The sequence below is a fragment of the Helicoverpa armigera genome, chromosome 5 (genome assembly GCF_030705265.1).
Source record: "Helicoverpa armigera isolate CAAS_96S chromosome 5, ASM3070526v1, whole genome shotgun sequence".
NCBI lineage: Eukaryota > Metazoa > Arthropoda > Insecta > Lepidoptera > Noctuidae > Helicoverpa > Helicoverpa armigera.
The window spans coordinates 9438535-9450112 of NC_087124.1; positions in this window are offsets into that span (position 1 = coordinate 9438535).

Sequence of the window (11578 nt, forward strand, 5' to 3'; positions counted from 1 at the left end):
GTCAAGCACACGTGTGTTTCAAGCGTCACCCAAATGGGGACCAGTTAGAGTTCCATAATATATCTCCTGAGATCGTAGCATTGATAACTGTATCAATACCGGCCTCTGTCGGGACTTAATGGGCTGTTTCTTGCTTCGTTAATATCTATGGGACTTGTGAGACACATCCTGTGGACCGAGTGCTTTAAAACTGTTTATAGCCTTTCTGGAAAAATGTTAGCGATATAGGTACTATACATAGCTTGTACAAGAAATGGTGTTTTGCTTGTTAGGATAGGTACATGGGTACATGGTGTATGGTAATGGTACCTAATTATTATACTGCTGAAATGTTTGACAAACAAACGACAAAGGGAGACAAACATGATCTGGAATGATGTTATAACGTCACATCCGTCTTGACAGATCCGGCTCTAACCACACAGTATGTATACCGGACAGTGGTCACCGAGCTCTCACACTACTAATAAATGCGCTGCGCGTGCGCCAATCAGTTTACTTTTCCGATTAGAGTCAATAAGCACTAGCTGTAAGTAATCCACCGAGGATTTGCTATCTACGAGAAACGTTCCTACGTCGACGAGTTTCAACCAGTCTGTTTGAAAAGTTAGGCACATGAAACGTGCAATATTTTTCGTGATCTTGACAACGTTGATAGAATTTGTAAAACTAAACAACTTTTCAGACTGAAAGAAATGTTCTTTTAGCTGAGTTAAGCCGCGGCTCAGTCGGTGTGATGAGTCATGAAAAGCTCGGAAAAGTTACCACTAAAGTGTGACTCAACTTGGGGAAATGCAGTCAGAGTGTTTAATGTTTATTTTAGAAGATTACTTACTGAATTTATCTCTGTATGTATGTTTATTCTTGCGTTGTGTTTCCAGGTTCTGGTTGCCATCAACTGTGAATCACCTACATTTTCTGAAACTAATTTTGCCACATCTACTAGTTTTGATCCTATTATTTTTTCTTTTAGTGTGGGTTTCACGACATGCACCTTTCTTATCTAGTTGGACAATCGTTTTGTCAATTTGAAAATCGCCATTTGAGGCGTCAAATAACGCAACATGACGAAATCGAATGAAATAGATAATATTAAGTTTATAATTTGAATAAGTATTAGTAGAAGTGGAGTGGATTTGAAGATGTGGCGAGACGATGGTGCGGCCAACCGGTTTGTGGTCATCTCAGCTCACCTGCGCGCTTCCTCGCGTCGCCACGCGTTCGACCAGGTACCTACTTACACGGGCCTGCTCGCCTCATTCACAGCCAAGTTAGCTTTCTACGCCGCAAACATGAGGAAATCTTCTATGTTAATTATATAAATTCGTATTAAGAAAACTTTTCAAGTCGTATAATGATAATTTCGCTTCTAGACTTCTATTGTTATCGTTATTGACAAGCTGTTATGAAACTAAATTAAATTACGCATTCTATTAGTAACTATTTATAATTGACAGACACTTCATTTGGTCTGACGCTCAAAATAGGTCAAACCAGTATTGTACAACGCACTATTGTGAGTGCAGCTGTTTCTTAGTGGACCCTACCTATAGGCTACGTACGTTTCTGCGGTAGAGCCGTCATTAACATGAGAAACAGATGAGCATCAAGGCAGCAAGAAACAATTGCATCAGTCAGTCCATTGCTGGTGACAGTTCTGTCAACGTGGCCTCCGTTTCTATGTGTAAGTACCTGATCCACCGATGAAATTAGAATTCTTGGCTCAAGTTTGAAGTGAAAAGACTTCAGTCTCTGCGTTTTATTACTTAACATTTACCAAATGCAACAATACCCAACCAATATCCGTACGTCAGTCAGTGTTATTATTATATACCTGGTTATTATGCGTTATTATTTGAAAGATATTTTAATGAATGCGTGTGGGACGTTGTACGCGGTCGGCGCAACAGGCGGCGCGGGCGCAATCACGCTTGGCGCCGCCTACAACTACGAGCTAATCATAGTTTATGCTAGACTAGCCGACAGCAACGAACCGTTATCCTCTAGCTTGCTGCGACCTATTTAATCTAATTAATATTTATACGCATTATTTACTCGCAGTAAGAACATGCAAGCGTTCCATGCCGTAAACAAAGAAATGTAAGGAACCCTTAGATCTGAAGTTACAGCGCACTTTATGATCACAACCATAAAATATACAAGGCGAAACTATAAATCCCTTAATTCTGGGGAATAAAACATGCACTTGCATGATAACAAAACAGTACCTAAGATCAATAATGCCGGATGTTGAATGGTGACCAACAGATTTCAGATCATCGTAAACTAGACAAGGCGGTCCGACAAATGTTTGTGATACAATTTTGCAGTCATTCACCGACACAATCGCAGTCGGCGCGATTGCATCACGTCCAAATATAGCGGTCACGTGTTGATAGAGCGCCAATCACTTCACCAAGTGGCGCGCCACTGCACCGATTAACGCCAATTTGCTGATGCACAGCATTCATTACCCCACATTCAACACCAACCTGTTTGTTATTGGCATATTCAACCGGTAATCTATACTGCACTTTAACATAAAGTTGTATTGCTGTTAAGTATACAATTATAATGGTTTTATTTTTATTTTATAGTATTTGTATTGATGATTTGATCAGGCTAAAAGTGGCTACTTGGAGACGCCCTTGAGGTGGCCGCTTCGGTGTGTTTCAACAATTGAAAGTTTTCTTTTTTTGCGACAAAAGACACCTAGGTACTTTTGTTTGCTTATCATAATTAATAAATTCATCAACATAATCCCTAAAGATAAATGTGTAGTCAAGTGCACTAGAAATAATTCCAGCCGTTGGTATCCACAAAATACAACGATTGGAAAATGTACTTGAGTGACTCAGATATCTGCGAGGGAGAGATGAAGCTTCAGATAGGTACAGGATTCATAACTGCATCTCTTTTTAAAACTGGAATTTCCAACGCTAAGAATACTTAGTTTAGCTTTTGATAAGTTAATCGGTTTTCTCTAGTTTTCTAGATTTCAAAATAACATTTATAGAGATAATTTTCATCTTCCTTGGTCCGAATTCAGAATATCTGAGTGTGGAATCGACTTACCAATGATAACCGTTAGTGTCATTCTGTGGAAATGGTTGGACAAGAGAAAAACTCAACTCAACTCAGAACCAGTCTACAATCCATTAATAATGCATTTGAATGTGCCACAACGCAATGCTGAAAATGAATTCCTACTCAGTCATTCTTGAGTAGGGCTGCCATCCGTCCGGGTTTCCCCGGATTTGTCCTCGTTTGGAGGCCGTCCGGGGGCCGTCCGGGCGGGGTTTCAAGAAGTGTCCGGGGAAAACCCGGACATTTTTCATAGGGCCATCTTAACCTATGGTGCCTGGGTATGCGAATAACCCGGGCGCCTAATAATGCAGAAGTCGAAGTGTCCCAAAACTCCAAAATTTTCGCGCTCGCTTCGCTCGCGGCTTCTTTTCTTAACACATTTTTTTTACGTTTAGCTACTTTAATATCCCAAAATTCAAAAAATTTTGCGCTCGCTTCGCTTGCGGCTTCTTCACTTTGCGGATTTTTTTATTATACAAGTTTAGGTGCTTTAGTGACCCAAAACTCAAAAATTTTCGCGCTCGCTGCGCTCGCGGCGACTTCACTTACATTTGTTTGTGTTTTTCAACTTTTTTTTGTCTGACCTATCAAGAAGGTAACTCCTAGTTTCCATACGAGCTTTCTTAATTATGACCTTCGAAATACATTAAGTCACAATCTTTCAATACTAGGTACTACATGAGCTAGAGACGGCCCTGACTTTTCATGTAAGGAAGGACCTCATTGAATTTAAGTAATATGGTAATGTTTTGTTAAACAAAAAAAATCGGACTCGTCCGGGGAAAAAATGCTATTTACGCCAAATGTCCGGGTTTTTTTAAATATTTGTCCGGGTTTGGCGAAATTCGAAATGGCAGCCCTATTCTTGAGTATCGACTCTAGGCGGCATCCGGTACATTTCCGACAAAACAAACTCGTTATGAGTCAAGCCATGCCTCGTTGTTAGAACGTAAAGGGAATGAGTACTTATTGTTGTATAGAAATATTGATAAACACGTGTGTATTAGAGTTCGTATCACCTCGGGTAGGCGCCTACGTGCGGTAATTCGCGTTGCCAATTATTACGCAGCGCCTGTAGGTAAATAAAATAATATCTACACCACACTGTGGTAGATAAGAAACGTACTACTTGACTTGACGCACGGCGACTTGCAACAAAGACAATAACAGCGTTTGATGAGTAATTTATAATGATAAGGAGAAATACCGATGGACATTTTGCAATCAATTCAACAATTATGTAATATAAACTAGTCGTCTAGGTTTTCTACCTAGTAAGTATCATGAATGCAAAGTTCCTAATGTTATGTATACGCTTAAAAAAAACATTAATTTCTATATACAGTAGGTAATTAATTATAAAATCTCCTTAAATAAATAAAACCGTTTAAAAAAACAAACTTGAACTAATAACTTATTACCTATTTGCTATTTTATATAATTTGTGTAAATTCTAACGAGGCTGGCAACTGGCATAACGCAGCAGCGTTAGAGCCTCATACAAATAAAAGATTTAAAAAAATACATGACATTGGAATTTGCATTCAATAAATAGGTAATTAAGACATAAGTGAACAGATTTTAACTGTATATCTTCTGATAATCTATCTTTGCTAAATCAAGCATATTTGCTTGGGGTACAAAGTCTTGAATGCGTAGGATTAAAATACTTACGTACTCACCTATTTATTATGCATTCCATTAGCAACAACTACCTACCTAAAGTCTAAAGCCAATAAATAGTATAAGATATGAAATGGTTGATTTCCATCAACTATTGCTTACAGTTTTCCAAAATGAGTGTTTACTTACTTCCTTGCCTACTTTCGTTTTTAGCTAAACAATAACATGAAGAAAGTGGGTTTACTTTAAAATCGAATTGAGAGCTTTTGAGGACGGAATGCCAATATAGGTACTTACCTTTATGATAGAGAGGTTGTATATTTTAAAATGCTGATTTGTTTTTTTTTTTGTTTCGACTTATTCTGCCAGCCTCGGAGGCTACAATTGCCAGGTATATGTAATTCTGTCACGCTAATGAACTTGATGCGATGGCGTTTCGCTCGGGTGGACGTTGTGCAAGTGTAGCGGGCGGGTGCGCGTACGCACGTCGGTGGTCGACACGCGATGCGGGCGCCATCGCCATAGGCACTCACCACCAGCTTGCCATCGATCACTTCACCTAGACATGTTAAAGCTTATTAAAGAGTATCTAGTATAAATGCTTAACGCTCAATCTTTCTCGGTGTGAGAGGAGGCCTGTGCCCAGGTGTGGGACGATAAAAAGGCTGTAACGTAACGTAATTTAAATGCCCTGTCCACATTTTCCTAAATCTGTAGAACAGTTTCTATTTGAAACTAAAATTATTTTAATCTTCATATAAGTAAAATTGTTTTAATAGAATTGGCTTTATTAGTTAGCACAGTAATAAATTTCTTTATAGACATCATATAGCATAGCAATGACATGAATGTGTTAAGTATTATAACGGTTGCGGTTTCTCAAATATTATTTAAATGATACTATAACTGTTAAAAGAAATTAGAAATCCAGCGATATCCAGAGATTAATCGTAGCTGCTGAGGTATCCAAGGTTTTCAGCGTAACACCTTGGCCCAATCTCCTTACGGATTCTGAGAGCCTTTTAATTATTCAATGATAACTTGATAAGAAATCATTCACGCATCAAGTAAGATCTATTGTTGATTATTATGATGTACCTACGTAAGTACTTTTAAAGAGCAAGATTGCAAACACTAATCTAGGCAATTTAAGGCTCAAGTAGGTACCTACCTTGGTAAGTGTATTTTAATTAGGTACAGGTACCTTAAGTAAGCCACGACTGAGTTGACCACCTCTCAGCATTATAAATGTAAATTCAGTCTAGATAATTTTAGTCAACTCGATCTACTTAGATAAATGTGATCTAAATAACGCATAGTGTGATAATCTGTCCGAGTTAGCTCGGTAGATGTTGCACCTATTGTGCAACGGTGACGGTGGCGCCTAGCCAGCCGACGAATCATGGCCATCAGATGCAACAAGTTATTTGTAGACACAAACCAGTCTCGGCTCCGCTGTCCCAATATTTAACACCTTCAATCACCGCTGTTTATAACTTTCGTTGCAGATTTCAAATGCAATCTATCATCTAAATTGATATTGTATGATAGCAAGACATAAATAATTCATATTGCAATTACGTCACGTAATATATGTGCAGTATCCAGTAGCGCATTGTGAGTACATTGTCGTATTTATACATAACAGAGGCTCACAGCCGGATGTAGATAACATTTCGCTGCGTTGACATCATTCAACTAAACTTGCAGAGACGATATTGTAACTCAAGATAACGAGGAAAATGTAACCAACATTAAAGTAACTGCACAGAATAGATGTGCGCAATTATGTTATTGCGTAATGTCCCCTAATGCGTCAATTTTAACTCACTGATAGATAATGTATCGTCAACTGCATTGCCCCTTCTACGTCAATACAGTGGACATTTGTAGCAAACGCTGTCACGTAAATCGGTAAAGCGCCACATGTATCGCTAGAAACTTGTTGTTCTCTCTAGGATTCTCAACTCTTCAGAAAATGACAAGGAATTTCACATTTTGTCTAGACTGTGAGCGAAGACACTTGTTTTTTAGCCGCTCAATCTAGATTCATGAATATCTTAAAATATTTGTGCAGATTTTGAAATTTTTGTGAGCATGGCGTGGTCGTCGGCGCGGCGTGGTGCCAGTGAGAGGAAACCTGTTTGGACGGAGAGCTGACGGCGGTGGTGTGGGCGTCTGCCGAGCCCGCACACCGGCCACACCTAATGCTAATGCTTTACAATACAATTAGACATCTAAATCGCTTATAAAACCATAAGAAACGACTAACTTGCAACTACCCCAGTACCTATAGGTAGGTACCTACTTATATCTCACACACTATGAAGAAAGCGTATCAGAGGATCACAAGACAAATCTTAAATTCAAAAAGGTTGCGAAACAATGAAAAAGCAATAAATTGAAGCATGGCGGCGAAATCTTCACCGACATTAGAACAGGTTGTGATTTTGTTTAGAACTTAGGCGGGTCCGTTTAAGGTGGCACAAAAAATAAGGTGCCAATAAAGGGACGGAAACCCATTGTTTGACTGTTATTCTGGTATCAGGAATTTCGGAGAAAAAGCGAAGAAGCTAAGGGTCCATTCTATAGAATCGGGCGGCGAGGAATACAATGAATCCTTTGTGTGCGCAGGCGCCGAACGGTCTGGCTGCGCGGGCGCGCGACGCTGCCGCCGCCACTTCGTCTGGCGCGCTCGCGCTCGCTCCTATATGTGTACTTAGCCGTTCTATTGAGCGCTTTGTCACGCACGTCCATGATCCCGATATGGCAGGCGGGTGAACTAGAGTAGTGGCGTGCGCTTGCATCTGCATACAATGCGACACATTATATCCCCGCCGCCGTCGGACCATCCACACCCGTCAAATAGAGGCGAAGCTCACCTCTAGCTCTACAATCTGGGTTTAAAACAGGCGCCCCTATAAAAAGATTTTAAAATCCGATACACGCTTGACATATTTATAAATTATTGTAATGCGTCCGAAAATCAAGCGTCTCGGAAATTTTTGTATTAAGACCTCGATTGTGAAAACATCCATGTAGATTTGCATCTCTTTAATGCAAGTTAATGTAGCTTTATAGGCGGTAAGTACGTAAGTTTATTCCGAGGACCGTTTGCATGATTCAAGTGCGTCGTCACACATCACACCACTGGATCTTGGCCTATGAACGCTACGTGCCTGAGTCAACGAAGGACGTGCACCGAGTGACGCAACAAATGCGCAGCATACCTTTCTGTTCCTGTCGATTGCGCTTGATAACACCTTACCGAGTAAGTATGCTACTTATCTTTCTCATGCGTCAGGAATGTTGTTGTAAATACCTGCCTAGATAGAGCGGAAGGCAAAAATATAAATCATCAAGCATTTTTCATAATTTAAAGTCATCATTGTGATAAAATAGCATGTCGTCTTCATATTTACTTGTGGATCACTTAGCTCTATTTTTTTTGTCATCCTATCCTTAATCCATTCATTCATCCGATGTCTTTTGGTCAACCGGAACATGGACCAGAAAGAATTGTACGCTATAACTACGATAATGTAAGCTTACTCTTTTTTATACCATTGCCATTGAATTAAAAAAGAACAAAAGCTCATTCAGGAACCAAGGCGAAGACCAATCTTGGTAGTTGGTAAAGCGGCATTTCCAGCAATACTTCAGCTCTCAAATAAACGAAAAATTGTTCATCTGAATAACTTAGGGATAACTTCTGATAAATCTACAGAATCCCTAGGCCCTAGAGTCTAGCTGAGAACAACCTTGAATTCTGAGTTTTGAAGAAAAAACTTCAGTGCAAGAATGGGCTTACTACCAATTCGAATACGTGAAAAAGAAATTGATGTGAATTGAAAATTACTAATGCGAAAACACCATGAAGACGAAATCTTTACACAGGTTTCTAGACCTTCCCAGTTAACAACAATGATACTTGCTTAAGTAACTGAGAGCGGCTAAATTCAAGGAACCACGTAATCAGATACCCATGCGGTTATAAATGATACAGAATATTACAGAGCACATTATATTCTCAAGTGGATACATTACATACTTGTCCATAATTAGAATATACTTGTAGATGCACTAGTACCTACCTATACACTTCTAACTAGAGCACCAGTAATTATTGCTTCTACTGCTTATTGGCCTATAATGTGGTGATTGATTAGGTATAATATAATTAATAAGTTGTATGTTATATCGTAATTCAGGAGGAATTTATTTGTCAGAATTGTACATTCGATAAGTTCCAAGAAATAACGCTCGGCCTTGTCGCAATCGAGCACCGTTTTTAATCTTTGTCCTTTGTACAAGTTGTTGTTGGCAGAACGTCATTAAAACTTAATGATATCAGTAGATGCAATGATTTTTTGTGATTATGTATAATGCTGGTAGTTGGAACAGACTAGGTTATTGAGCAGATGAGCAAGACCTAATATTGCAGATCGACGGGATTTTGTGCCTGTGCCATCGGTCATCCTCTACAAAACTAAAAAACCCGGACATCAATAAAAATCCCGCCCGGACGCAAGCCAGACGAACTAGGACAAATCCGGGAAAACAAACGGATGGCAAGCGTACCATGAGTAAATAGGCAAGTAGCTACGCGTATGAGGATTATTTAGCACAATGCAGTGATAAACTATGTACCTATGTCATTCAAGGTAGGTATATAATTATGACTAACGGCCAGTTTCTTCATCAAAAGTTAAAGTTAAAGTACTGTTTAAAGTAAAAGTAACGGTCAAATACGTTTTTTCAAGGCTAAAGTGACAGCAAAACTAATAGAAAAATTGAATTTGACCGTTACTTTTACTTTAGACATTACTTTGACTTTTACTTTGGCTTTAACTTTTGATGAAGAAACTGGCTGTAAGTGTAATAGAAGGTGCTACAGTAATTTTTCACCAAACCCTTATTTCACGAAAAGACCATACTTCTTCGGCTGCCCGTATATTTGCACTAAGCCACGCTAATCCTTTTTCTATTCATGACGCGTCATATTAGTTCATCGGTATGTCCAGTAGCTCCGTAGGTAGGTAGGTGCGTATTATACGTACATTCAAGTTGGTAGTTGTTTACATTATTGTGCAGTTAATTGGCTCACAGAGTCAGACCATACACCTTATAAGGCAAGTTGCCGAGAATCTAGTCCCACAAGTCGACATGCGGCTCGGCGCGCGGCGACCGGCCAACCGCTTTCATCATGCCACGATTACTTATGTCAAGCATTATCCTTTTACAAGTAGGTATGCACAATGTCGGCATGATGGGTATGTGACTGCATTATGCACATCGATCTTTAACGTATATTGCAACAGATAATGCGATAATTTGGAAGAATTTCACTTACAATCTTAATGAACCGAAGAATATCAGACCTATTCATGACTTAGGAGTTTAGGAGTGGTAGCTAGTGCCACATAAGATTAACTATTAACAATCACTATCATATTCAAGTAGATAGGTATTTAGTCCAACAATGTGATATGATTGTGTTGTGTAACAGAAGAAGAGCGATGGTAAACACACTTTTTGTTTCATCCAAAAAGAAAACAAAAACTCTTGAACGCATTCTATGGTTCCCGGCCTTCCGCCCCGCCCTCGCATTCCATAGATCGCTTTAGATAGCCGATAGTTCACTCAAGGATCAAATCTCAGAAAAAAAAGATTGATGTTACAGAAAGATTTTAAAATTAAATAGGCCCAAAGTTCTTGATTGCAAATTAATACTATGGTACGATTAACGAACACGCCACACCTATTAAATTAAGTAGTTATGATGATGATGATGATGATGATGTCCTCCTAGCCGATTATCGGCTACGGCGGCTGTTCACATGTAAGGAGATTAGCCAACTACGCAGGACATATTATAGTGCACGAGCATTTGCGCAGACACAGGTGCACTCCCTATTCCTTCACTCTCATAACCCGATGGGACGGTAATCCGACACGACCGGAGAGAGATCAGGCGCAGGACCGACATTTACGTGCTCTCCGATGCACGGGTGTATCAATCACCAACTTCCAGGCTCCGGGCTGCTTTGTGAAAGTCTTCTAAAACCCACAAAGCGATTTCGGCCCGACTCGGGAATCGAACCCGAGACCTCGTGCTCAGCAGCCGCACTTGCGACAGCTAGACCAACCAAAGACTAAACCAAAACCTAAGCTAGCTAAGCTAGACCAAAGTAGTTATAATTTGTATCCCATGAGATTTTATTTCTTGTTACTTAGGTATTATATTACGTAATTAATTCTACATTTTAGAAGAGTCGTTGGGAATTTGGATTTCACACAAAAAATTAACGTCTCTCATTCTATGGATTTGCCTTTTGGAACTAATTAGCCAATTAGCTAGTTGCAAGAGGGCGCGATTCCTCGTAGATGCTATGGTGAAGGTGCTACTAATTAGCATCGAGCGACTGTCTATCCGTCCATTTTTTTGCAACCGTTTTTGCAAGAAACGATTCGATGGTAATAAATAAAAGTAAGTACAGACTGTAGATTACAAGTTTGTTTAATATGGTGATAACTGTTTTGGAGTTGGACGCTACTCTTCGAAAAAATGTCGGCAAGTAGGTACCTACCTACCTATATTACCTACATACTTTAGCGTACTTATTTAGAAAACATTAAGAAGCAAGGTAATTCAACTGTTACAAAAATTATTTAGGAATTCGGAATGGTTTTCAAATTTTACTCAATCTATGTGGAATGTATTTTCTAGCAGTATCCTATCGTTTTCTAACCCTTGACCATCTTAACGAAGGAACTATTTCCCACGGTCGGATAAAAATTAAGCCTTAAGTCCTCTCGCGGGTTCTACACTATCTGCAGTTATTTTGGCGTGAAAGCGCGACGGGCA